This window comes from Crocodylus porosus, unplaced genomic scaffold (genome assembly GCF_001723895.1).
Source record: "Crocodylus porosus isolate Cpor-Errol unplaced genomic scaffold, CroPor_comp1, whole genome shotgun sequence".
NCBI classification, from domain to species: domain Eukaryota; kingdom Metazoa; phylum Chordata; order Crocodylia; family Crocodylidae; genus Crocodylus; species Crocodylus porosus.
The window spans coordinates 68,002,565-68,030,549 of record NW_017728918.1 but is presented as its reverse complement, the minus strand read 5'-3'; the positions used below and the strand labels follow the sequence as shown (position 1 = coordinate 68,030,549).

The 27,985-nt window shown below is 42.1% G+C and overlaps 1 long non-coding RNA gene across 1 annotated transcript in view; it reads right to left on the bottom strand.

Annotated features, from left to right (window-relative positions):
* Positions 1-7,152: 7,152 nt before the first annotated feature.
* Positions 7,153-27,985, bottom strand: part of LOC109311838 — a 99,732-nt gene continuing 78,899 nt past the window's right edge. The window contains exons 2-3 of the long non-coding RNA XR_002101635.1: positions 26,461-26,609; positions 7,153-8,488 (exon numbers count right to left, since the gene is read on the bottom strand). This is a non-coding gene — a long non-coding RNA (uncharacterized LOC109311838). The remainder of the gene's footprint in view (positions 8,489-26,460; positions 26,610-27,985) is intronic.

Genomic DNA, 27,985 nt, shown 5'->3' with positions numbered 1-27,985 from the left:
CCCACCCCCAGCACAGCTTCCCTGCAGCTGAGGGCACATTCTAGCACTCCCTAACTCCTGGCCTGAGCAACTGCAGGCATGTGCCCACATTTCCTCAGTCCACAAGGAATGTCTGTGCTGTTGCAAATCAGTTCAACCTAAGCAGGTTAAACTAACCTGCAAAGATTGAATCAATTCAGGCTCTGGCATTTTGAATGTCTGTCCTTAGCCACAAGGAATGACTGAAAAAATAGGGTTATTCAGTCTTTAGAAGAGAAGACTGAGGGCAATTTGATAACAGTCTTCAAATTTCTGAAGGGTGATATGGAGAGAATGGAGATGGACGTTTCTGTGTAGCCACAGGGGACAGGACTAGAAGCACTAGCCTCAAGCTGCAGAAGGGGAAATTTAAGGTTGGAGATTAGGAGGAGCTTTCTGACTATGAGGATGGTCAAGCATTGGAACAGTCTACCTAGAGAAATTGTGGAATCTCCATCCTCAGAAATTTTCAAGAGCAAATTAGACAGACACTTGGCATTTTGAAGTGCAGAGATGCTGATACACAAAATGTGGGAAGCTGCTGGAGTGCAGTAATTGCCATGCTCCAGCAGACTTGATTAATCAAGTCTGCTCCAACATGATGAATTACAGCATTTTGGAGCAGCCTCCCTGCCTGTATACAGGCACCCTCCATTGTGAAGTAGCAGAAAAATGCACATTAGCTTATTATTGAAAGAGCACTTTTTTGCGATGCTTTAATGCACATTAAAATAGGTCAGTACACATTAAAACACATGTATAGACACACCCACTGTGAATCCCCCCAGCTCCTCCCCTCCCCAATCTATCTTACACTTTTTTTTCCACCCAGCAAATCTGTTATCACTCTGCATCTCAAGTTCCTGTGATGATTTAGTCAGGGATGATCTTGTCTTGAGCAGGGGATTGAACTAGATGACTCTGTGAATTCTTTTCAGTCCTACTTTCCTATGAGCCTATACCTCCAGTACTAGATTTCACCAGATTGTGTATCCCAAACAGCTCTTTCCCTTTCCCACTTCCTATTTCCACTGCATTTAAGTGAAGCAGTTGCCTCATCCATGCCTGGGAACCAACAAGAGACCTTTCAAACCAAGTAGAAACAACCTTCTCTCCCCCAGTTCTACCAGCTGGCCCCACCCTGGTCTGAAATAGCCAGGTAAAGCTGGAGTCTGTTCAGCCCCCCTGTGGAGTTCACAAACATGCAATTGGTTGCACATCAGTGCTGAGAAAAGCTCAAGGTCACTCATTGCATACTGAATCTTCAGAGGTTTTTAGCATCTAAACTCTAAGAATCCTTCACTGAGTCTGAGCAAGCTGAGATTTCTCAAAGGCTTAAAACCTGGACAATTTGTGGCATATTTTCACAGGAATAGCAAATATCCCACACTGTTAAATTTCAAGTACCTACTACAAAGGTTGGAGGCACTAGAGCAGATCATAGAAACAGTGGTGTAACAAGGATGGAGCTAGCAGAACACTGCTCCCCCTCCCCCAACATAAAAAGGATCAGTGAAATAACGGCTCCTTGGAACAGTGCTGTAGCAAGGGAGGGCAAGCGGGATGACTACCCTGAGTGCCAAAGTAAAGAGGTGCCAACAGGTACTGCCCAGCCAGAGCGGGGTGCAGGATGGAGCCATATGCTGTTCATTTTGGGGGCACCAGGATGTGTGGGGCAGCTCCTGTCACTGTGTGCACTCCCAGGTAAACATGGGGGGGCATGTGCCCCCCAGATCTGTGCACAGAGTGAGGGTGGGCTGCCATTTCAGGCTTGCCCTGGGCACCAAACTTCCTTGTTATGGCATTGCCTTGGGACCCCACACAGCAGCAGCAGCAGCTAGGCATTCAAAAGGGAACCACCCTGGCACAGACCAGACTGAGTGTGGAGAGCAGGAGCCCTCCATGCAGCAGGGAACCTGTAGAGAGAGCTACCCCTTCATCCCCAGCAACTGCAGCAGGGGCAGTTAGCCTGTAGGGAGTTAGGAATATTCTGGGAACTGTCCTCTTCCCTGCCACAGCACAGCACCAGTCACCCAGGGAGCAGGAAGCTGCACCTCCACTCAGGTTGCAGTAGCATTTATAATGCAAGGAGTTGCCCACATACTCCAGCTGCAGTACCACCAGGCAGGCAGGGTGCAGGGAGCCAGCCCCATTGCTTTAGCAGCCCGTGTTTGAAGAGCCAGTCCTGAAGCAGCAGCTGCAGGCAGGTGGCACCAACAGGTTAGCTGTTTTCCCATCAATGGTTTATGAGTGTCCTAGTCCTTGTCACTGTAAAGTTGGTTTCTTTCCCTCATGAAATGCAACCACTGCACAGCTCTCTAGCAATTCTCAGCCCTAGTATGCATTAGCTCTCAAGGAGCTTTTGAAAATATTTGCTCTCTTTAAAGTGTTGAAAGAGGTAATCTCAAGGCCTTCTGTGCTAACCACTATACCCCCCAGCTTTTCTACAAGCAGATTTCTATGGCTGTGCATTCCAACTAATAATAAACAATAACATAAACTTGACAGGCAGTTTCCAAATGTAAGCACCTAAGAAAAGGCACTGGTCTCTGCATTTCAAATCTTGGATTCCATCTTCTTTGCCCTAGGTATTCATGGGTAGCTAGAGGAAGAATTAAGTAGCCTAATTTTGGTCTCACTGGGCATGTCTACATGTACATTAAGGTGCTTTTTCTAATGAACATTAAATTTACTACCTCCAAGGTGAGGTACTAAAAAAATGTGCTTTAGGCTGCCTTAATGCACAATAATGAATGTGCACATTTTTTTTAGTGACGCTTAATGCACAGTAGCCTATTCTGCTGTGTATTAGCATAATCTGATGTTTTTTTACATGATGCTTTAATGCACAATAAAACAGGATACTGCAGATTAAAGTGCATGTGTAGATGTGCCCACTGTATACTGTAGCTGGCTGTCCTAAGCCCAAATGACATGGAAATTTTGTCTTAATTTAGAGCCTATTATAAGCTGGGGGGGGGGCGGAGAACAATCTAATGAACAGCAGTAGTAGGGGAATGGAATGTATCGGCAGCTCAGCCTGTTAGGGAAGTGATAGGAGAGAGGGGAAATAGAAAAAAAAAATTTTTAAAAGAATTATCATTTTGTCCCCATCCAAGATAGGCCAAACAATGCCTCCAAAAAATATGGAGCTGCTATCATAAAGAGAAAAAGGTTCAGCACTAAATCCTCTACTGGAGCTTCTATCAGCACAGAAAACAAGGAAACAAGTACTTCAAAATCCAGTCTTGATTTGGAAAAAGAACAGGAAGAAAAGTCCATTTGTAACTCTAGTCCTGAAACAGCTGATATACATACCACTATTTCAATGGCATTACACATGCACGTATAGATTGCAGCAACCATGACTGTGGCCCCTGAAAATTACTATTCATTTTAAGAGCAGATGAACAAGGTCCAAATCAAAATCAAGATGCTGATTTCTCACTGTCAATGTCAGATGATGGAAGGAAATTCACTCATGACTGATTTATAAAAACCCTGGGTAATAGAGAGGGATTTGAAAGAAAATTGGTCATCTATCCAGCTTAGAGAATAAGAGTTTTCTGTTTCCTTGTATGTTTTTTCTATACAAAATCATAGTTTACACCAAATATTGCTAATCCTTAGAAAGGATTATTGAAAACATTTGAATCCACGCATTCCTGAGCTCAAAGGCTCTCTAGAACACCGTGAGTGTTATCTCAAGTGGAAAGTCCAGGAACGTGACCTTAAAAACAAAACCTACTCTGCAAAGGGCTATATGATGGTGGAAAGAGAAAAATGACAATCCTAAAAATAATTGTTGATACTGTGCTGTTTTGCACCACAAATAAATCTTGCTCTTAAAAGGTATAATGCAATTATTGGAAAACCAGTTACTAGGTTTTTTTCATGAGAACTCATTAACCACTATCAGCCAGTTCTTGCTCAATGTCATAAACCAAATCCATCATCTGAGTGCTGTCACTCACTTCTCCCCTGAGGTGCGAAATGAAGTTATTGACATCTTAAGGTGTCCAGTTCAGAAAGAAGTTTTATCTAGGAAAAACAAGGCGAACTATTGTTCAGTTTTATCTGACTGCACAGATGTAGCCTAGAAAGTGTAAATGACTCAAATGACCATATACATGAGAGGCAGTAGCAATGGGTTCAATATTGAAGAAAGCTTTGCTGACTTCATTCAAATGAATGAGAGAACTAGAAATAGATTAGCCAAAATAAAAAAAATAAACTTCATTATGATGTTTTGAGCATAAACAATATCCATGTTCAGGACTACAACAATGGAGCATATAGGACCGAAAAATACAATTGTGTACAAGCAAGAATTTTGCGGTTAAATACTTTTGCTACGTTTGTCCCATGTGTTGATTAAGATTATTTGTTCACTTTAACTGGTATATGCAGCTAATATCAGTGCAGAAGTAATCACATTTCTTGGTTCAGTTCAGTGCCTGTTCTTGGTTTTTGTTGGTGTGGGGGTGGGGGTTGGGTTTTTTGCTGAATTCTCCTAAACAGTGAGAAATACTGACAGGGAGCCTTCAAAAAACATTGAAAAGCCACTCTAACACATACTGGTGTACAAAAGTGCATGCTACTGGCATATTATGCGGTCAGCTGCAAAAGGTAATAGAGGCTTTGCAGAAAGTAGTTGAAGGTACAATTACCGTAGTGGATTTATTCTTCACATTGATTATAAATATATTTACCTACTAATCATATGGAACAAATTTCTGAAGTCTATTGACCACATTAATGAAAAAAATACAAGCAAAAATATGTCAGTGTATAAAGCCTCAAGGTTAATAAATGTTTGCATGACACAGTGCAAACTATTCATAATTCTATATTACAATCTGCAATGGAGGAGATCAAAAATCTTGCAGGAATTATAGATACTAAACCATTCTTTCCCCAAAAAAGAAAAAGGTGTGAAAACTTTTGAACTAGGGAGAATGCATGAATGAACCTTGCCTTTCTACTCTTGAAAACTCATTCCTGGGTCTTGTGAATAATGTACTTGATTCTCTCATGTCTGACTTGTTCACAGAATAGCAATATGTGACACTGTTTGAAACTGCATCTAATACTAATTTTTTTCTTGGAAAATCCCTGTCAGAAATGCCTGCCAGTGAACTGAAAACACATGCTATTTGGTAATGAAGGACCCAGAGAATTTAAATGCATTATATTTGTCTTTGGAAATTGAAAGTTTCAAGTTCCAGATTTCAGCTGCTACACTTCAGGATGCTTCCCCACTTGAGATCTTGAATCCTTCATACAAATTTGCCTTAACTGAGTCACTTCCTAACATCATAATTGCCTTAAGACTCTTTTTGACCCTGCCAATAACAGTGCTTCTTGTCAGTGGAGCGTCAGCAATTCTACAGTAGGGCATGAGTATCTTTCTAATTTGGCAATCTTGTTCATTGAACATGATTGTGCTAACTTTACCAATTATGACAAGATGATCAAGGACTTTTGCCTGCACCAAAGCTTGAAGAGTTAAAATATAATTTTTCCTTTGTTCTCATTGAGCCTCCTGTCTTTTCCATTTAATATGACATCACATTCAGACAATATCTAGATCATTTAACTTTGAGGAATGAATCACTCCATCATCCCTTGTAACTCAATCTGTAAAAATCCACTTAAAATACTGCTTTTTCCAGGAAGACTTATAAGTAACATGATGCAGATTTCCCTGTGATTCCTGTATATTGGTTTGGATGTTCTACTGCAAGACCTCTTTTTGAATTTAAAGCACATCTCATATCTTCCAGTGTTAAGTACAAAATGTGATCAAGCACATGTTGAGGCATTAGTGAATTTACTTTTTCCAGTATTGAAATGAGGGGTGCTTGACAACGTTTCTTCCCAGAGCACTGAAATTGTTAGTTATACTTCCGCATGCACAGAAAAGTTCACCAGAATAATTAATGCTGCAAACTCTGTCCTTAACCTTGCTCACAGAAAGGGCTGCTGGCCCCTCTTATAACAACATAATCTCTTAACTAAAACCATATTTAACTCTTTACCCTATTAACCACATGACAGAACTAGGTAAGAAATGGTTTTCCCACCCTGTGGAAAAGTTGCCACAATTTTTAAAATATTTCTGTTCTTCATCTGGATGCAACCGAGGCATTTTGAAACTTCCACTCACCAGAAGAAAAAATATGAAACCAAGAAAGAGGTTTATTAGACACAGAAGTCCTCTCGTCTAAGGATAGCATGTCTGTCTGGTCCTTTGTGGGTTCAGCTGAGCTTTGCTTGGGAAGGGCTTTGGGGGAGAAAGGGGTGGGGAGTGGACAAAGTTTACTTTTTACTACCTCGTTGCCCTTTTCCTGACATTGTTTCAAATCTAAAGAAAATAGTGTTCAAGCTACCTACGGTGAATTTTCATCCTCTTTCCTCGGTTGCCTATAGCAAGACCAACATTTTTCCTACCAAACCAAAATGCCTCTGCAAGGAGTAAGGAGACACATGCTCAGACAGAAATGTTCCAGACCTCTTTTCACACACCTAGAACATAAAGAATGACAAGGTGGAGTGAAATTCCAAACCATAACAGACTTATTTCTTCCAGGGTTTGTTGAAGAAAAAATCTGCAATCAAGTAACATTGGTATAACAGAGTGAAATTCTGATGATTGGGAACTCAAAGTGTTTACTTCTAGGAGTCCTATTTAAGTTATTAACCCTAATTTATAAATCTTGTTCATATTTGGATGACATATTTGGAAAATTCACCATATTTTCCCAATGTACGAGGAGCAGGATTTAACTCAAAGTTTGTATCATAGTACAGCATACACATAGTATCAATGCTTTATGTATCATCTACTTGACAATAAGTGGCTATCAGTGCCTGAGTATTACTTTGAGGGTATTCATTTTCATATCCACACACTTTTAGATTTTAAACTAAAATGTGTTGAACAGGAAGGTAGACTCTTGCATCAATTTTCAGTTTCTGCATTAAGTTTATAAACAGTTGCATCTGTATCTTTATCTGGTAGTCCCACAATATTTTTAAAATGGTACACTCTCCCCTATATTCCTAGGGAAGATTGGGCTTTAACACATTAGGCCTGCATAGGCCAAATTCCCGATGGGTATAAGTTGCAAAGCTTCATTGACTTCAAAGAAGCGATCTCAAATTTACACTACTGAGGTTTTGAAGTTTAGACACCATCAGTTCATCAAAGCACTTAACTATATACTTAACTCTCCTCTTCCCTTGACTCAAAGTTAAACCATGCTATTGTGCTTCAGTGAATAGGAATGCATTGTTAAACCATGGCCTTAATATTCAGTTTCTCCATTTGCAACAGAAAAAGCAGTAACTGTTCAGAAAACATGAAAAATAGATTTATCATCTTGTTGGTCTTATTAAAGACAGAAATATGTAATTGTTAAGCAGATTGGGAAGGATAAAGAAATTAATCAGAGCAGTTTAGACAGGATGTACTGATATATTAGACAGCTGGAAAAGCTCAGATTATGTAATTAATAAAACTATTACAATAATAAGTCATGTATGTATGTAATCGTAGTATTAGATCTGCAACCTAGTAACAGTAATTATAGTACATTCTGAGGTGACAATTTTCATAATCAGGCCCTAGAAATCTAGTATGTTAGGAGGTAAGAAACAGGAATAAGATAAAACATAAAAGAAAGGTATTGCACAAAGATAAAGGGTTATGCTGACATAAACTAAACTCTGATAACATGAAGCAGACTATAACAATTTATACCAGCCAAGAAGATGGCCCAAAGAGAATATTTCAGAGATATCTTTTGAAGGACTTGGAATTGTTTTTCATTGACTTTTTAATAAACATACTGCTATAGTGTATTAAGCTTCATTTACTAAAGCGTTATGAACCAGAAGGGCACTGCTATCACATAAAAAACAAAGCTCTCAAAGACAGCTTGAAGAAATGTGTCTCTTAAAAGTGTGACTTGTGTATGTTAGGAGCTACAGGAAAATAGGGGGGAGTTTCCCATGGCTTCCCAGATTCATGAGGCTGTTATGCAGAATTCCAGACAGTTTTACTGAATCAGGCTTGTAATTAACAATGGCGTCCAAAAGTACAACACTTGTTGGAGAGAAATTGGTTGTGTTACATTGACTTCTCTATGCTGTTTCTAAGAAGAATACACTAACTTCATACTGCACAGCAACATTAATAGAAGCAGATGATATATTGAAAGGGTAACATGGTTTACACATAGACTGATATTCAACAATAAATACATCAGCAGGACATCTCTAAATCCATACATACATTACAATCAGACAGGCAAATTTTGGCTGGTTTCATGTTTTGTTACAAACTTAAGTGCAGGCTCAAGTCCATCCAAAAGTTCACAGTTCTTTCTGAGTCCAGTTTTGGAAGAATGGACACATGTATCCTTTTGCAGTGGAACTAGGCAAAACTTTCTCAGTTCACTGAAGCCTGAAATTAAAGGAATAATGAACTAAATACAATAGAATACTTAGGTAACTATGTTAGGTACAGCAACTGCTAACATCTATGCACTTGGACCTAGATCTTCCAAAGGACTTGGATACCTGAAGTGGGATTCAAGTAAAATTTAGTCAACCTAAGTACAAAATGGCACTACTGAAAACTCTGCTTAACCCCTTAGCAGAAGCATAGGGATGGTGTGAAGGGGAAGAAAGGACAATTACCTGAGGCCATCATTTGTTCGGGGCTAAATGTCCCCCTTAGGGCAGAGTCCTTTGACCCAAGCCCACCTCCTTACCTGGAAGGAGGGAATCCTGGGTGGTTGTTTCTCCTCCCAGAAATGCCCGCTTAATTTTACATTAAAAAGATACCAGGTTAAATACAAACATCTTCATTTGGAGGGACAAAGGGTACCCCTCTCCCCTTACTCTAAGCTCAGTGGTTTCTCAAGTTCTTGGACTCCAGGCACCCCTCCACAACTTTTTAGAATGAAGTGGCACCCAATTTCAAAAACTAATTTATATATTACAGTGCTTACCTCCTTGCAAAGGAGCTGGGCAGTAAGGGTGGTAGATCGGTCAGGCAGAGACAAGCCTGAGCCCACACTTATCTCCTCACACCTTGGGGTGCCCTTCAAAGGTTCTGGCAGCACCCTGAATGAGAGTCACTGCCCTAAGTTATACCTTGGTAGTTAGGGCCCTTTCTTGGGATGCAGGAGATGTAGATTTGAGCCCCAGGCTGAGATGGGAATTTAACCCAAATCTACTCCCTGGGCAAGTCCTCTAATCTAACCACCAAGTTATTATATAATGAAGTGAGGAACATTTCATTCTCCTGTGTTCTAAAAAGTGTCTGCCGCTGCATTTTGTTAGACACCTGGACCTGTAAGAGTGTGTATGTATTTGGGGGCAGTAGGACCTTCCTGTCTCTTCCCCTTTGTCTATTTAGATTAGTTCTTTGTTGATTGTTCTTTTTGATACAAAAAAGAAAATTAGTTCTTTGAAACAGGAACTGTCTTCTGATACATATCAATGCAGTGCCCAACTGTAATGAGGTCCTAATGTTGCCTGGGGCACTGTATAGTGTAAGGCATATATGCAATAAGAGAACAACTTTTCAAACCTGCTTTTCCTCACATTTATCTGTCTACCAAAGTTCTTAGCTGCTCTACTTCACTATAGTTTCCACGTACCTCCTATGGTTGTATGTTTACTAGGAAAAGAATTAAAAAACACACCAAAACTACTTCCAATGTGCTTTCCTATATCCTGCTTACCTTTATGTACCTGCTATTGTAAATGTCAGCTCACTAGACCCAAACAGAAAAGGGCCATGGGAAATTTTAAGACTGTCATGTAAGGAAACATATTACAACCTAACTACAGATAAAACTGGTTAAAACATAGACATAGAAATGTTGCTAATGCCAACTGGATTTTTCTCTTCAAATGACTGAAACGGTCATAAACACTATGAGTGTTAACTTCCATATACAAGAACTATTTCACATCAAATGACAGTAACCCTCAAGATCTATACAAAGATCCAGCTCTTCACAAAGAAAAGATAAGCCTGATATTATTGAACCATCCTGTTCACTGAACAGGATTTCTCCCCCAAATAAATAAAAATGGTGAAAATGCTGTACTACTAAAATTAGGAAATGACAGATCTGCCAATGAAACACCAGTGTTATACCTGATACTGAAAAGATGAGATTTACTTCAGAAGCATTCAATATCCTCATTGTTCCATCCACCAGATATATGTTTAAAGAAAAATGCTGTTCTTTAACTATTATGTATGCAGTTATATATTTGATTAACAAATCTATTCTTTTGGTCAAACAAAATCTAAGGACTCATCTTTTTAATTGATGAAATTCTAAAGTAGCCCTTGTGTCCCTGAGTCAGTGTCTCCCTAAGGGCAAGGCTCACCAGGCTCACTGTCCTTGTCCTTATTAAGAAACCTCACTGGGTTAAAGGAATATTTTTCCCTCTTCTGCGAAGGGAGAATGGCTAGCCTGCCTTGCCTGCCACAACTTAGATGGAATTACCAGTAGGAGGAAAAGGCTAATGACAGTCACTGTTCTCCTCTGAGGTACGATCAACACCTCTCTGGCTAGGGTGGATCCAGTATAGCAATTTTAATATGTAGTATGGCCTTAGGGGTCGATTTTGGGAGCTCCTCCACCCCTACAGTCCTGCCTCATACTTCTGAATGTTGTAATAGTCTCAGTCACAGCTGCGCCCCAGTATTCTTGCTGTAAGCACCACCCTTTACTCCAGGTATGCCAACAGACAGTTCACTATTAGTATATAAAAAGGTGATCAGACAGGCTGCTCCTTTCCCGTCTGCTGCTGGACATGCTTCTTCCTCAGCTTGCCACCAGATGGGGTTTCTGGTAGCTTTTGAAGTCTGTTCCTGGGAGCCAACCAACAGCCAAGGTTGCCACACAGATGGGGAAGCTCCCTTCAGCTAAAAGGGAGGAGGGGTCCACACTAACCTTGGTTTGCCTCCCCTGAGATGCACTGGAGAGATCACTACTCCAACCCTGCCTGAACTTCCAATTTGAGCTGGCAGTCTCTCATGACACCGGCTCCCGGCTCTGCCGTTCCTCCCCCCACTGCTGGGAATGAGCGGAGATGCTGTCCCTGGCTCTGCAGTTCACATGCGGGGACCGGGTTTCCAGTAAGTCTCAGGGCCCTGGGCAGTCAAGGCAAGGCGGCAAGTGGGGGGGGGGGTTTCCCTGCCCCTCTCTCCGGCTCTGCCACACCTTCACTAGGTATACATTCTCAGTTATCCAAATTAAACATTTTCACAATATCATTACAAAATTGCTATTTAAATGTATCAGACCAAGTTTTGCTCTCAGATTACACTAAGGAAATCCTTTTGAAGCCAATGTGGTTGTTCCAGTGTACAAGAGAGAACAGAATCTGCCTCATCCTATTTCTCATTATGACAGTTAGTGAGAGCTTAATGTAATGCCAGAAGGCTGTTCATCCCTTTGCTAATTATTGCCTCTGTGCCACATTTGTCTGATACATTTGAAATGTTCCATGGCATTCAGTATTCTGGATGCCACATTAAGCATTCATCAGCTTGATATCAAATCAGACTGAATGCATCAGAGAATTTACTTTTGCTACTGAATTGAGTTTACCTGGTGGAAGTCTTGCCTCCTTATGAATGAAAATAGGCTGATTCAGTTAGCTCATCTGAAGAAATGTAGAGTTATAATTATTTTTATAAAACAAATGAAATCTTTAACCACTGAGATAAATGATAAAATTTGAACAGTAAGCTGGGCTGACTATAAGAAGTCAAATAGTTTAGTAATTTTTTAAAGGAATTTCAGAATTCAAGGAATTACAGAATTTTTTGAAGGAATTACAGAATTTTTTAAAGAAATTTAGGGTCAGATCCTCTAAAAAAACCTACACAGGGCTAATGTTACACAGGGGAATAAAGTTAATCGTATGCATTAGCATTTTCACGACTGAGTCCCATTTGTGCAATTATAATAACTTCAACTATGGGCCTAATTCAATAGCCTATGAGATTAGTAAACAGGCTCCCATGGACTCAAAGAGATATTGGATCATTGACAGGAACCAAATATAAAAAAAAAATCTAACCTCATGTTTCAAGACACAAATCAATTGCTTGTGAGGACTGAGAAGAAATTTATCATCCCCAAACAAGTAAATATAGCATTGCATGAGGTTTGCCTTCTTCTGAAATATCAAGTTTTCTCCACTGAAAGAAAAAATGATAGACAAGAGATCAATGATCCAATTAGTTAGGGCAAATTAACCTGATTGCTTGATTTTCGTATGGCAGCTTTTATAATCTGGTTAGTCATAATACTTTTGGAGGGTTTAATTAAAACTCAAGGAACTCAAAGTTAGAAACTATCTCCTTAATTCATCATGTTGCATCCACATTTTGAAAAGGTCAGTCACTAGTCTAACATCCCTTAGATAAAAATACTATTAATTTACAAATTTTGTTACAAACGTTGCAATTCTCTTTAACTATTTTGTGAGTTTAAATCCTTCCCTTTGTCTCAAAGTTACTGCTACTATTTTGAAAGTAGTAGGTTAGGGTGACATGGCCACACAGGTAGCTTCCAAATTTAACCCCAATATTATTTTTAAATGGTCTGATTTTTTTTATTTATTTATTTAAACACATATGCACACACACACACACACACACACACACACACACATACACCCCCTGCCAAATCTATTACCTGAATCTCAACAACATTCATGCCCCTCTAAGCTACCACAGTGGCATAGGGAGCCCTAAAACCCCCATATGTGACCAAAGGAAGACTAAGCTAAGCATGAGTTGAAGAAGATTGCTGTGTTTTCAGGATAGGAGTGAGCTGGAGACAGGGTTATAGGACAGTGCTGGGTAGACTGTGAGCAGCACTGTGAACCATAAGGCAGATGCAGAGAGGTTGCTGTAATTGGAGATGAGGCCCCCAGGGTTATCCAAGTTACACTAAGGACCTCTTCACCTCCTTGGAGCAGCCTAGGATTGGGAGAACACAAACCTACCACAGATACAAGTTCTGTACTGCATATATCCCGGAGGCAAAATACAGGAACTAACATTCATACCCCTGTGAAGAAGCCTTAGAGCAAATAATAATCAGACCCTGAGAGTTTTGAAATGCTTTCAGTCACACCTTTATACCCAGATCTTCCATGTTCTGTGGAACTTGGAAAAACATCCTTCTCTTATAAATACATCCAGATATGCCTTTTATTTTGATTCCCATGGATTCTTATGGATTGAGGAGAAATAGCTGAAATCCATTATGTTAAAAGTCCCTTTAAAATCAGCATTTAATTATTGGATATCTGATCTGTATGTTTTGGCTACAGTCACACAGATGTCTAGAGTATGTCCATACCTCTTGCAGGGCAACCCTGGAGGCCCTCCCCACCCACTCTTTTTCCACTGCAACAAACACAGAAATGAGGACACACCATCCCTCAACCCTCTCAGGATCTGTTTCCAATATGCTCCAGAACAGCAGTGAGGTGCTGTCTCATCTCTGGGTTGGATGTGCAGAACAGAAGATGATGGGTGTAGCTGTACTCCTCAGCCATGCTTTCAGGTGTGTCCAAGAAGCAGTATAGACATACTCATATATACATGCATATGTTTTCTCATGCTAGTAATCATGAGAAAACCTTACAGACAGAAGGGCACAATATACTAAAGCCAGGACCTCCAGAGATACAGTCCTGACTTTGCCACTGATTTCTTATGCAATTTAAGCAAGTCACCCCATCTTTTGCTACTACCCTCTTCTTGAATGGCCTCACTCTGCCACTAAATAGATTGCCTCTTCAACTGAATTTCTTGTGTGTTATAAAGCTGTCTTTTAACCTTTCTTCACTCCTAGTTCAAAGCCCTCCTGCATCCCTCGGAGCAAACTGCATTTACATGAAAGTCTTTTTCCTGATAATTAGCTCAGCCTACATCTACTTCTCCCACAGACTTGAAGAAGGACACTTAATACTTTGAATATTTGTCCAACGGTTCTCCCAACTATAGTTGGTCCAATAAAAGATATTGTAGATTCTTGCATCACCATCTTTTGCTTCATTTTTTCCATCTGTAAATTAGGGATTGCATTTGCTCATATGCTTGTTGTGTGGTTTGATTAGTAGAGATTTTACAGAACTCTGGACATGTAGAAAGCTATTTTTATTATTTTAAACAATGAATATTCATATAAATTAATGAACACTTAGGAATGAGTGTGTGATCTGATAAGTAACAATGCTTCAAAATTAATTCAAATCTCTACTTGACAAAGTAGCCACCAGCTTGCAGCTTCCTGTTGTGATATTTTTCACCTACTTCCAAATGCTATAAAAATTCAAAGAGATTGGCTTGCCACCTGTCCATCCCCACATGAGGAATCTGGCTAACAGACTGTATCTTTTAAAACCCTGTTTCAGGGTATCCAATACAAATTCCTTTTTAATATTAAATCTAATTTTAATTTAATATCCTGGGGATTTATCTTATTATAAAATGTATCTTTGCTCTGTATGTTATTGATGGATTAGCAATATTACTAGCTTGTAAATTAGTAGTACCATAATTTGTGATACTCTCCTAAATTTATCTGTAGCCCTTTTACTCACAAACCCTATAAATCCTTAGGATAAGTGCAGGCATCAAAAAGCCCGAAGCTGAATTGATTCAATCTTGGCAGGTTAGTCTGCGGTTCTGGAAATGCAGCCACATGGTGGTAGTGGCCCAGGTCAGAAACTAGGGGGTGCTAGAATATGCCTCCCTGCTCAGCTGATGCGCATAGTTTGAGTCAAGGCTAGCCTACCCACCCTACAGGAAAATGTAAAGCAACCTGGGATGTTGGGGGCCTGTGAGTTAACTTGAATCTGGAGAAGATCTTCAATAAACTGATTTAACCTAAATCAGTTAAGTCTGATCCATCCAGGTTTATCTCAAGCTGGTTTCAGCCACATTGAAAGCCATTTATGTGCACTGAAATTCTGTTGTGTTACAAATTTGAACCAGTTTCTGACCACTTATACTGGTTTAGGTGTAATTTTTATTCCCTGCCATAAAGATAAGATGGACTAGGCTTTAGCACCATTTCATTATATAGGAATTATGTGACTAACTGAATACATTTGGAGAACTCACGCTGCATATACATCCAGTTTGCCATTCCCTGGATGACAGCCAGCCACAGTCCAGTCCAAGCAGCATGCTCCTATCTTATTGCTTCAAAGAATTGTAGAAAAAGAGGACTTGAAGGGACCTTTAGAGTTCACCTAAACCAAACCCCCTGCTCAAGGCTTTGAGCCTTTAAGACCTTTAGTGACATCAGCTTCTCGTTTCTGCTGGTAATATTAAAGGGGAAGGGTTTGCCTGGCTATTCTTGCCGGGCTAGGTACACCCTCTGCTTCAAGCATGAGTTCTGCAGAGACACTATTCTTCTTCACTAGATTGAGATGCCTGGGTTAGAGGGATACTACAGAGCAGACATTAGAGTACAGGGTAGTGACAGAACATTGGTCTCATTCTTGTCACAATCAGTTGTAGAAAGAGTGCAAATTTTTTTGCATGGGCTCCATTTAGGTAGATGGAGACATGTAAAGAAAGTTAGCTATGATCCCGTTGCAATAAACCAGAGCCAAAGCAAATAGAATACATTATTAATTCTTCAGTTTCCACCAAGGCAGCAGAGACTTGATAGCAAAAGCTACAAAAGGAATCAGAATGCCACCAAACCACTCCAACAGCTACTTACCTGGTACCAATTAATTCCACAAATCCTTCTCAATATCCCTAAGTGGACCAGGACTGGTCATCACCCTCCACCCGTGTCCACGTCCACGTAACATAATTATGGGACTGAATTTTGAGAGCAAATGAGCATAACCTTTGAAAATTTGTAAGCAAAACTGCACACAGATGGCTGATTAAGCACCACGTGCTTGAGTTTTGAAATATTAACTGCACACATTATCTGTAAATATTTACTCATGACATATTTCTTTTAGATGCTGACCCAGTTCAAAACAGCAGATGCAGCCACTTGTACATTCTGAAGAAGTTTGGATATGGGTTCAGAAATTACTCTATCTGCTTAACATTTTTGCCAAATTAATACCATAAGAGAAACATCTAGTTATGGTATTAACTGGGGGAAACAAACTGGAAAAATACAAAGTAGAATTCTATGGTCTAAAGGGATCCTAAAGGTCAACCTAGTTCAACCACCTACACAGAGGCAGTTGAACTACACATTTAGAACGACTTAGAAAGATGCTTACTTAACCTCTTCTTGAAAATCACAAATAAAGGAGATTCCATAACTTCCCTAAGCAGCTTATATCACTGTCCTACTGAAAAAGTTTAAAAAGTACTGGGAGTTACAAAGATTGATTACATTAATATGTCTCGGGGGAGGGTGTTGTTTGTTTGTTTTGTTTTAATTTTGTTAAGTGTAACATGGTACAGAGACTCTAAACAAAGTTACTGTTACTACAAATTAAGTGGACTTTGTACACTGTCTTGCAGACTAAGACAATTAACTTGCCTGGATTTGTCTCTGTTAACAGGATTGGAAGCCCCCATGCCACAGGACCAGTGTATTGTCTCAGTTTCACATGTAGGGTGGAATAGTCTGGATACTGATGCAACCCAGCTGACCTGTAAGCTGTCAAACTTGCATATGGGGCCATAGACTGCCAGTGCACAAAAAAAAAATATGACCAGCCATAATGATTACCCACATTTTACAGATAAGAAATAAGGCACTGGATTGTCCAAGGAAGGGCAATTGTCAGATAGGAATTATCAGACCTGAATCATTCTCTCCTGAGTTCCAGTCTAGCTCCCTAACCATATAGCTATAATTTCCATCTGGGTCCTGATGTTAGGTTAGGATTGTTGTACAAGCATTAGAATTTTTTTACATTGCAATACATTTACTTTGATCCTTTTCTAAAAAAGGAAAACGAACAAAAGAAATGAAGACTTCTTAATTAGACAGCATCCCAAGAGCCTGCTTGTTATACTAGGATGGAAGGACTCTGTTCTTGAAATAGGGGATTTCAGAATGCTTCCTCTATCCGCAACCACTGTAAAGGGCTGATACCTCTTTAAGAATACAGAATAGTTTTGGTGCCTTCACAGTCCCCCATGGTCCCTTCTTGAGTTTTCATGGACTAGCAACCACAGAAACTAATTTTGGCTCGATCAAGCCATGTAAGTAGAACATTCTTCAGCACCTGCTACACAAACAGATCATTTATACTGTATAGCAACCTCCCATCCCAGTCTACTCTACCTAGCCTTGGTCCAGCTAAAATAAAGCTTGTGTTAAATTGCCCCCTAGAGGTGATGGACAAAAAGTGAGATTAATGTCAAAAATCAATGAAGGCGAACAAATGCCAACAAATGTATGACAGAAAAAACAGGCAATTATTCCTTATAGTAGTTCATATCTGTTTCTTTTTTCTGTTACTTGATAATGAAATCTAATTGTCCAATAATGCTACATCCCCTTAAATTTCAAGAAAATAAAAATGTACTTTTGTAAAATCAAATAAAAATATTTGAGATTAGAAAGCTAATCCACATTGATCTGAAGTAGTTATCAATCTATACATTCTTCAGCTAGTGTTCTCCAATCCAATTATAACTATCTCGAAAGAGGAGTCTAGATCAAGATGAATTGCTGATTAGAAATAAGCCTGTATTGATCTGATTCAGTTGTTTTTACAGTTACATGGCCATTTAATCTTCCGACTGTACTTTAAACCTGTATGTGTCACTGAAGCAGTCAATTGACAGCCTGCATTATAAATGAAGTGCCCTAGAAAAAGAATGCACATATGATAGCTATTGTCATTTATTTCTGTAGCAAAAAAATAATCATTTCTGTTCATTTTTTTAAAAAGTGGATTTATTAAAAGTTCTTTGAATTTGAAATAATAAATAAGCCTTCACGTGGGTCTATTTATTGCACAGTCCCAGTGCCTGCTGGTGTCCAGAAGCAACAAATAAAAATGTTTTTCTTCTTTACAAACCCTTAAACATATTCTTTCTAGTTATACTGTTGGGAATAATTTTGGTTTTCATCATTCTAGTTGTATGTAGATATGTCTAAGAATACATCACATTTTGATTAACATAGATAAAGATCAGGAGGGGACTCATTTAGAGACAGATAACTTGGGATCAATGAATTTCTACTGCAGGCTTTTTGCTGTGAGTTTACATGGCATGTGAATTTGGTTTGGTGTTTTGCTGTCCAACATTGATTCCCCAACCTTTACCTGTGGCAGGTTAGACTGCTAGGCCTTGTGCTTGTGTGACAGGGTTGACAGTATAGTTTTAGGTTAAACAAGGATTTGTGTAGCATGATTTGAATAGGGATGATCCTGCCTCAGGCAGGGAGTTGGACTAGATGACCTCCAAAGGTCCCTTCCAGCCCTACTTTTCTATGAAATCACAAAAATGCATATTGTTTTATAAGCTAAAATATTTTACATGAAGCAAAGAAATTTAGCAATCCATCAACGGAAGATTCTGCAAAGATGAGCTAGTTACATTTGGGTACATAGATTTTGCATGGCTAACACATTATGATTACTACTAACTGCTCTCTCAAATTGTTAGCCTTCAGGTGATATTACAGTATTAACCATTGTACCAAAACACCACAAGGATGGCTATTTCAAATAAGAAAAGGTAAAGGTAAAACTCTAGAAAAGCCACAAAAAGTTGAAGAACTTTACCCTGGCACAAAGAACCAACAGAACACCTCTCTGCTACTTACATCCAGTTTTAAATTCTTGTACTGCCCTTCTGTAAAGGGGTGAATTTAATCTTCAGTTCAGTAAGTAAACTGAGGCAATGTCTACACTGCAAACATTCAGTGTCTACCAGTTGCAAATGCAACAGCTCCAATAACCCTCAAACACACTATAGGGCTCCATGCACACTACTTTCCAGATGGGAAGCAATGTAGCTGTGTTCATGAATCTCTGCACCCGAGCTAACTGGCCTGAACTCTCAGCAGTGCAAAGCTGGAAAGTAGTGTGCAGAGGGCCACACAGCATGTTTGAAGGCTTGTCTCAGAGCACTCAGGTGCCCTGCACCTGAGAGCTGAAAACAGCTAGAGAGAGACCCCTGGTGGCAAGAAGAGGGAGGCCCAGCTGCCAGTTACCAGGGCAACTGGAGTAACAGCTGCTGGTTGCCAGGACAACCGCTGGGGAGCCAGCTGACAGGAAGGGGCAGGGCCTGGCCCTTCTTAAGCCCCAGGCGTGCGGCCAGGAGGGCAGTTCCCCTCTGGCGGCCAAGGGAGGAGGAGTGCAGCTGGCCAGTGCAGACAGAGGGGAGAACTCTAACTGCATGAGCAGCCCCTGGTCACTGCTTGGGGTTGGAGTGTTTTCCTGGTAGGGATTGAATGTTGTTTGGCCGGATGGTCTACCTTTTTATGGTATAGCCGAGAGGTTTTGTGTTTTTGTGTTTGCTGTTTTGAACTGGAGGACCAGGTGAGGCTATTAGGGGTTGGAAGAGGCCTTATAGGGGCTCCACGGTAGCATGGGGATCCTAGCACCAGAGAGGGTGCAGCATTTGGGATGCATGACCCCAGCCCCAGAGCAAGGGGGGCAGTGAAAAGGCCCCAAGGAGGTAAAAGAGAGAGCCAAGTCACAACAGGGCCCAGGTCAAAACCATGTCAGTACCATCTGCAAGGCTTAGGCTGCAGTGTAGGGGAGCAAAAGGAGCCACAGATAGCGCCCCCTAGCACCGAGGCATATAAAGTGGGCAGCCTCCTGCTAATTACATCAATCAATTAATCAATTAAGATCAAGGCATGGCAGGCAAGTAAGCAGGCGGTTGGCCCATAACAGGAGGGCAGAGTCACCAATAGAAAGGCTCCAGTAGTGATACTCCTGTCACAGGGATCTACAGGCACAAGTCTAGACATATTCTAGATGTCCAGTGCAACAATATAGGAACAAATTAATTGTCAATGGATCCATGCATTTCTCTAATATAATATATCATTTCTGATATTAAGTAATTCCAGAAACTCCAGGGAAAGGTGCACAAAACTTCCTAAAGAACAATTTTAAAATTACCTGAGCATAAAAAAAATGTCTGTACTTTACCAGTTTGTGGTTCATGGTTGGCTATACAAGCTGGAACAGGAGGAATCATTCACCTTTTTAAAACAGGCATGGCTTTATCTGAAATCATTTTGGCTGTTTTCTTAATTCATGCAAATATATCCTGATCTTTTAAATACTTTGTTTTGTGGTAATTAATTCTTCACATTAAATATGCATGGTGGAGCAAGAAATACATTGTTCTTTGTGTTTCCTAGAATACCTAAACCAAGAAGGCCTGGTGCTCATCTTCTGATATTACCACAAACCATGCTAATTAATAGAGGTGCACCGATACATCAGTCCAATATCCGATCAGCACTGCTACAAAGAAAATTGATTGCATTGGAAATTGGCCTGATGTGTCTGATAATTTGGCTGATAAATGCCCGAGCATACGAGTGGCAAGGAGCACAGCCCGGCCGTGCAGCTGGTAAATCTGTTGTGGTGGAAGGGGAGGGTGGAGGGAAGAGGCATGGGGGTGCAGATTAACGCCCCCTGCAGTAAGGGAGGGAGTGGGGCTGGTGCAGGCACTGCCAAGCTGGGGCAGGCTGGGGTAGGGGGCAGCATGGGACAGGATGGAGCCACAGCTCATCTAGGGGGCACGGGGAGGGGGACAGCTCCTGCCACTGCGTGCACCCCAGGAGGGCACAGAAGGGCATGTCCCTGGATCTATACGGGGAGAGTGGGAGGGGATGCAGCTGTGGGCTAGGGCCAGGACTGGACTGGGCTCTTTCCAGCATGTGGCAGGGGGCAGGGTTGGGCCAGGGCTGTGCTTGGGATGGGCAACAGCAACACTGGGATGGGGGACTATGGGGAAGCTACAGCAAAATTTGGGGTCACTGCACCTGCCCCGTAGCCCTCCTCCCAGTGCCGCCACCACCACCCACCCTGAGTGCAGTCTGACCCAGCCCCTGCCTACAGCTGCAGCCCACCCTGCCCTGCCCCATGCAGATCCAGGGGCACATGCCTCCCCACCAACCCCATGCCTTCCCAAGGTCCATGCAGTGGTGGAAACCACCTCCCCCTCCAGATGAACCACAGCTCTGTCCCATGCCCTACCCCACCCCTGCTGGGCAGCACCTACCCCAGTCCCTGCCCCACTCCCTCCCTCACCACAGGGGCCTTGATCTATCCCCCCACTCCCCTTCCCTTTCTCCTCCCCTTCTACTACAACAGACTTACCAGCCGCACGCAGCTGTATCAGAAATTGTATCAGTATCGGCATTAGCCGATATGCCTCCTTAAAAATCCGCTATTGGTATCAGTCCCCAAAATCTCTATCGGTGCACCCCTACTAATAAGCAATATGCCTTCTGAGTAACTTGGAACAATTTATAAACACTAAACAATTAAATCTGACATGTTCACCTTGTGAGATACATGTTATGCTCAGGCTTTTTGATGCATGAATAGGCTGAGGAACATAGAGATTGAGTGAGTTGCCTAGGGTAATTTACTGTGTTATTGAAAAAGGTAAGAAAAGACCCAAAAAATCCTCACTTCCAGTTTCACTCAAACCACTAGAAAATACATTCTATCCCATCATGATAGTCATTTTCATGTTAATTCCATGCCAAAAGCATTTCCCAGGTTTTTTACCAATGCTGAAATTACAAAGGTGTATTGTTACAGTGCTGGTATCTTTGCTCAGCTCTCAGTCTTTGAATACAACTTTCTAACGTCAGTGTTGGTTGCAGTTATTTACCATCAGTATACATAGGAACAGTGAAAAGCACTACATAAGCTTACAGTTTGTCTGCATAAAATATTTCATCTGTGGAAAAAGATGAAAGAATAATTTTGAAACTTATAAAAATAATTCCAGAAAGGACTCAGGCCTGTAATCAGGTCTGAAACAAATCTCTTGCTGCAACCACCTAACATCTTTGACATCCTTGGCAGTTGAGGCCAATCAGGATTCCATGGAAACACATCCAAGTGTTTGTAAATGCTTGAGAGTTTTTTAATAGCATCCTATTATAATGCCATCTCTTTATTCTGGTGACATCAAACATTTTAACATTGCACTGATATCTCTGATTTCTGCATAAATCTTTGATGGAAGTATTACTAAGACTGTTCAGTATCTCACTGTTGCCTCGCATGTTGCCACTATGTGGCAGTGTAAAAAAAAGCATTGATGAATACATTCTAAAGCAGGGATGGATCCTCTCTTCCTCCCCTGGGGGTGGTAGGGCAGTGTTGTCAATTAATGCAGCCACCCTTCCCCGTGCCAAATTCCCAAACCACCAAGCCAGACTGTGACCCTCTCCCTGCATCTGAATCAGGGCTGGGCCATACCCTCTCCCCCCACCATTGGGCCAGATTGAAACTGGGCCACCTCCCTTCCCCCCTCCTCCACAGGACTGAGTTGGGGGCCAGGCCATGCCCCCTGCTCCCCCTCCTCTCGGCAAGGTTAGGGCCAAGCTGCCTGTTGCCCCACTTCATGCAGCCAGGTGGTGCCTGCCATGCCTGCTCCAGGTGCCACAGACCAGGCACTGCCCATCTGGCCCACTTAGGAAAAAGATTGACCATCACTGTTCTAAAACATATTCAGATACAGTCTTACAGCATCATATCAATATCTGAACAAGTGTAGAAAATGCATAATTAAGTTACTGTACTGCAATTAATCCAAACTACAGGTTATGTCTTCACTGCAGAATTACTTTGAATTGCTATGCTCAAGATAGGCTAGTTCCAGTGAAATCACCACATTAAAAGGAGAACTCAAACCCTACTTCAGTTACCACCTCTGCCCTCATGCTCTTTTGAACCAAATCAAATTGAGCTTCTTGGCATTGCACAAGTACAAGCTGTTTTTTAAATCTTTTGCAGAATATTGTGTGAAATCCCTGTCTCTTCCAGGCAAAGAGTCAGAATGGTATTAGCCCTGTTACAGTTCCTCACTTCTGAGTTAACTTCCATGACCTACATTCCAATGTGAAAGCACAGATACCACTCAGTATGATGACCTGTACCAAATATAATCAATAAATGAAACTTCCCTTGCCAAGGTGATCATAGCAAAGTAACTCATCACCTTTGCAGTTATGGGAGAGATTCACTCCACTGAAGCCAGTTTGCACCAGCTGGGTTTGCACCAACTGAGGTTCTACTCCTTGTATTTCTAGTTTCACAGATTTCATAGACATTAGGGCAGGAAGTCACCTGGGGTCACAGGATCCTAGCAAGATAAGCATCCAATTGACCCTTAAAGGAGTCCAGAATAGGTGCTTGGAGGCACCTATACCTCTGAAGGCAGTTTGTTCCAAGCCTTGGGGGCTCAGACAGTAAAGAAATTCTTCCATATGTCCAGCCTGAAATGGTATTGGATGAGTTTGTGACAGTTTGACCTTGTCATCCCATGGGGCACTCTGGTGAGCAGGCATTCCCCCAGATCCTGATGTACATCCCTTATATACTTATAGGCAGCCACCAGGTCCCCTGTGAGCCTGTGCTTTTCCAGGCTGAAGAGTCCCATAGCTCTCAGCCTCTCATCATAAGGTCTATTTTCCTGCCCTCTGATCATATGCACGGCTCTCCTCTGGACTTTCTCAAGCTTCTCTGCATCCTTTTTAAATTGTGGAGCCCAGAATTGGACGCAGTACTCCAGCTGCAGCCTCACCAAGGCCAAGTACAGTGGGAGGATAACATCCTGGGATTTGCTAGAGAAGCATCTATGGATGCAAGCCAGAGCTTTGCTCGCTTGGCCAGCTGCAACATCACATTGGTGGCTCAGATTCATCTTGTGATCAATCATGACCCCCAAGTCCCTTTCAGCCGTGATGCTAGCAAGTGTAGCACTGCTGAGCCTATAAGCATGCTGTGGGGTTTTTTTTCCCCAAGATGGAGTATCTTGTATTTTTCAGTGTTGAAGGCCATCAGGTTTGCATCTGCCCATTTTCCGAGCCTGTCAAGGTCAGCCTGGATCACCATCCTGTCCTGGGGCGTGGATGCTTTACCACATAGTTTGGTATCATCAGTGAACTTGGCCAGTCCACTTCTGATACCAAAGTCCACATCATTAATAAAGTTGTTAAGAGTATAGGCCCAAGGACGGAGCCTTGGGGAACCCTACTGGTCATGGCACAACACAATGATTGACTTCCATCAACTACCACTCTCTGGGTCTAACCTCAAAGCCAATTCCCCAGCCAGTGGATTGTGATGTAGCTGAGGCTGCAGTTGGCCAGTTTTTCTGAGATGATCATGGGATACGAGATTGAAAGCTTTTTTAAAATCAAGATACATGACGTTAATCTCTTCTCCCTTGTCCAGGTGATATGTCACCTGGTTATAGAAGGAGATGAGATTGGTCAGGCAAGACCTACCCGCAACAAACCCATGCTGGCTATCCCTCAGGAAGTTGCCTTCAGCCAGTTTGTCAAGAATGGTCTCTTTGATGATTTTTTCCAAGATCTTCCCTGGGATAGAGGTCAGGTTGATGAGCCTGTAGTTCCCTGGATCTACTTTCCCCCCTTCCTTGAGGATAGACATCACATTGGCCTTCTTCCAATCTTCAGGCACTTTGCCTGATCACCACAAATTCTCAAAGATCTGTGCCAGTGGCAGAGCTATGATGCTTGCCAGCCCCTTAATTACCCTGGGGTGTAAGCTGTCTGGGCCATCTGACTTGAAGGTGACCAGACTCTTAAGGTGTTCCTTCACATTGTCAACATTGATGAAGGGTAACAATTCTCCCTCACCCTGGCTGTCCTGTACCATATTGAGCAGGGCCATCCCTCGGGGCCGGTGAAATACTGATGCAAAATACCCATTAAGCAGGTTGACTTTTTCCTGGGCATGAGTTGTCAATTGACCCATATGGTGAAGCAGGGGTCCAATGTTATCCTTGCTTTTCCTCTGGCTACCCACATCTAAAAAAGGACTTTTTATTGTCTTTCATATGTGTAGCCAGTTGGAGTTCAGTTGCAGCCTTAGCTTTCCTGGTTGCTCCCTATAGGTCCAGAGCAGTGCAAAGTACGCCTCCTTTGGGGTGGATCCAGCCTTCCATCCTTTATAGGTCTTTCTTTTTAGATGCAGGAGGTCCACTAGTTCCCTGCAGAGCCAAGGGGGCTGCTGTGCCCTTTTGCTGCCTTTCCTCCGAGATGGGATAGACACTCCTTGAGCTTCCCAGATCGCTCCCTTGCAACCACTCTTCCTGAACTCCCCTCCCTTTTGGGTCGAGGTCCCTTAGGCCCTCACCAACAAGCCTCCTGAGCTTGTCAAAGTCAACTTTTCTGAAGTCGAGGACTTCTGCTTTGCTGACTGACTTGCCAGCTTTACGGCAGATGGTGAAGGTGATCGGCTCATGAGGGGTTTCTGGGGCCAGCACCCCCGCCACCGCGACCCACCTGCTGCTCACTGCCCAGCCCCAACAACAGCCAGCAGAAAAGGGGAGGTGGCAGGGAGGGAGGAGAGGGGTAGGAGAGGCAGGGAGAGGGGGCATGTTGCATCCCGATGCATGTCTCTGGCCACCATCATGTGCAAGCTCCCCTCCCCCCCTGTTTCTGGGAGCTGGCAGCGGTGCAGGATGGAGTGGCAGAGGGTGGGGGGGAGTACAGGGCCACACCGAGAGTGACAGGGGGTGACGGGCTGTGTGGGGGGGGTCGCACTGAGCTGGAGGTGGAGAGGTGGCACTGTGGGGCACTGGGTGGCAGCGCTCTGTGCCCACCCCATCATTCATGATGGGCAATTTGTTAATTATCTATAAAAAGGCATGAACACTCCTATTTTTCTCAGTTGGGGCCTGGTGAACTCCATGATTCCATTGCCATGGAATCCATTTTTTGAACATGCTACAAAATTCAGTATTTTTCTTACAAAATTTTCTGTTTTCTTTTCCTGCTTTAATAGGACTTGCCTGTAGCTGCCTCTTACTGGCTCAAAAGAGGGAGTTACTTGAATTACAATACAAAGGCTCCTTATAGAGTAGAGCAATGGTTAGCGGCATTAGTCTGAAGTCTATTCATGACATCTGATGAAGTAGACTATTGCTTATGGAAGCTCATGCTTTTCTGAACCTGTCAGTCTCTAAGCTGCCACCCTGCCATACATTCTGCACCATTCAAAAAAAACAGGCAGCATGAGACTAGGGCACCAGAGCTGGAATCTAGCTTGCAGGCCCCTGGTGTGTTAAGCAGCCTGGAGAACAGTATAACAGCCCTTGAAAATAATCAATAAGCATTAGGTTAGTTAGAACTGCCAACTGAAAACCATGTTAGTTTTTATATTATGTGTAAGAAAGTTGAGTTTTTTACTTACTGTCATGGAATTTGTTTCCTTTGTGTCAGACAGTAAATGGGATCTGCATCTCAGGTGTGAATATTGTTTGGTAAAGGACTCCTTGAGCAGCATCAACCCTTTTTGGGAAGCACAGACCAAAAATTGATCCTCCAAAAGTAGACTGCACTCTACAAAATACATTAATGAACAAGTTACACAACTTCATTTTCAACAGCTGACACCTCCTACAAACTATGCGCACATAGATGGAACTCCAATATACCAGCCTCTTCATAAACCACCTGGAGGAAAAATTTTCTGGAAAACCGCACCACTAAACTTGTACTATACCTGTGATACCTGGATGATATTTTCATTGTCCAGACTGAACACTTGGACTCAGTTACTGATTTCCGCCACAGGTTTGACAACCTTACCTTTCAATCAGATTCTCTCTGGAATACTCCTACACTAACATCAGTTTTCAATATGCCTCAATTGACATCCAGAATGACAGCCTTCAAACTACTATATATAGGAAATAGATGGGCCACCATGGGTTACATCCACAAAGTTAAATCCAAAAACGAAGGTCTAGGGAACTACAGACCAGTCAGCCTCACCTCAGTCACTGATTTTTCCAGGAATCCATTTCTAAGCACTTGGAGGAGAAGAAGATGATCAGGAGCAGTCACCATGAATTCACCAAGGGCAAGTCAAGACTGACCAACGTGACTGCCTTCTATGGTTAGATGACTGGCTCTGTAAATGTGGAGAGAGCAGTGGATGTGGTATAACTTGATTTTAGCAAGACTTTTGATACAGTCTCCCCCAACATTCTCTTAGGCAAGCTAAGGAAGTATGAGCTGGATGAATGGACTGTAAGGTGGACAGAAAACTGGCTGGAGCATCAGGCTTAGAGAGTAGTAATCAATGTCTCAATGTCTAGTTGGCAGCCAGTATAAAGTGGAGTGTCTCAGGGGTCAGTCCTGGGGCCAGTTTTCAGTATCAGTATCTTCACTGACTGCCTGGGAAATGGCATAGAGTGCACCCTCATCAAGACTGCAGATGACAACAAGCTGAGGGGAGTAGTAGATATACTGGAGGGTAAGGCTAGATTCAGAGTGACCTAAACAAATTGGAGGATTGGGCCAAAAGGATTTTCATGAGCTTCAACAAGGACAAGTGCAAAGTCCTGCACTTAGGACAGAACAATTCCATGCACCCCTACAGGCTTGGGACCACCTGGCTAGGCAGCAGTTCTGCAGAAAAGGACCTGGGGTTTACAGTGAACTATAAGCTGAATATGAGCCAACAGTGTGCCCTTGTTGCCAAGACGGCTAACAGCATAGTGGGCTGCATTGGTGAGAGTGTTGCCAGCAGGTCAAGAGAAGTGATTTTCCCCTCTATTCAGCACTGGGGAGGCCATATTTGGAGTGCTGTGTCCAGTTTTGGCCCCCCCACTACAGAAAGGACTTTCACAGATTTTCATAGATTTCATAGACATTAGGGCTGGAAGGGACCTCGGAAGATCATCAAGTCCAGCCCCCTGCCCAAAGGGCAG